Source organism: Pelodiscus sinensis, chromosome 24 (genome assembly GCF_052426305.1).
Source record: "Pelodiscus sinensis isolate ZL-2025 chromosome 24, ASM5242630v1, whole genome shotgun sequence".
Classification (NCBI taxonomy): domain Eukaryota; kingdom Metazoa; phylum Chordata; order Testudines; family Trionychidae; genus Pelodiscus; species Pelodiscus sinensis.
The window spans coordinates 18207865-18208935 of record NC_143075.1 but is presented as its reverse complement, the minus strand read 5'-3'; positions in this window follow the sequence as shown (position 1 = coordinate 18208935).

Genomic DNA, 1071 nt, shown 5'->3' with positions numbered 1-1071 from the left:
GTTAGAACTGTGTGTTAAACATTATACCTCTTGCCCTACTGCCTCATCTGTAAGATGGGAAATTCCTGATGAGTTAGAATCAAGCCCAGTGACATGGAATAGTGATTAAAACAAAAAGGAACATGCCTTTATTTCTAGGTTGCTGGCTCAAATCTAGGAGAGGACGTTGCTGGGAACTTTTTATTGTAGTTAATCAGACTGGAGTGCATGCTGTGTCTTTTGAGAATTCCCAGTGAAATACAGGTCACTCGTGGCTGTCCCAGTAGTATCACATTTTAAAAGATAGTGCAAACCCTCTAGCCAGCTCTCGTATTCTATTATTAATCATCCTACTTCACATTTTTGCTGGTGCCTTTGCTGGGGAAATCACTGCATTGTATAAACAAATCACAACATTCCTGCAAGGTAAGTATTGTGTATTCAACAGATTGCTAAAGGGATACAGTGCCACAAAGAGCCCTACCCCAGCTCATCTAGCAAATCAGTGACAGAGGTAGAGAGTGATAGAGATGTAGCCGTGTTAGTCTGGTGTAGCTGAAACAAAATACAGGACTATGTAGCACTTTAAAGACTAACAAGATGGTTTATTAGATGATGAGCTTTCATCTGGCCCACGAAAGCTCATCATCTAATAAACCATCTTGTTAGTCTTTAAAGTGCTACATAGTCCTGTATTTTGTTAGAGGTAGAGAGAAAATCCCAGAATCCTGGATACTAACAATCATTACATGACACTGTTGAAACAGACTCCTTATTGGACTATAAGCACAAGTGCCCTTGAATTCAAATATCCTAGATTTAGCAAAAGTGAGCAAATGTGTGTATGCCAGTAGGCATACTGGTGTGGCTCTCAATGCAGGCTTTATTCTGTGCCTGTGGAAATGAACACAATCCAGTGTTTCCCAGAGATCCTGTTTTAAACTGACAGTGAAACACAACCAGAAACTTGGAGGCTACGTCTAGACTGGCATGATTTTCCGCAAATGCTTTTAATGGAAAAGTTTTCCATTAAAAGCATTTGCGGAAAAGAGTGTCTAGATTGGCACGGACGCTTTTCCGCAAAAAAGCCAA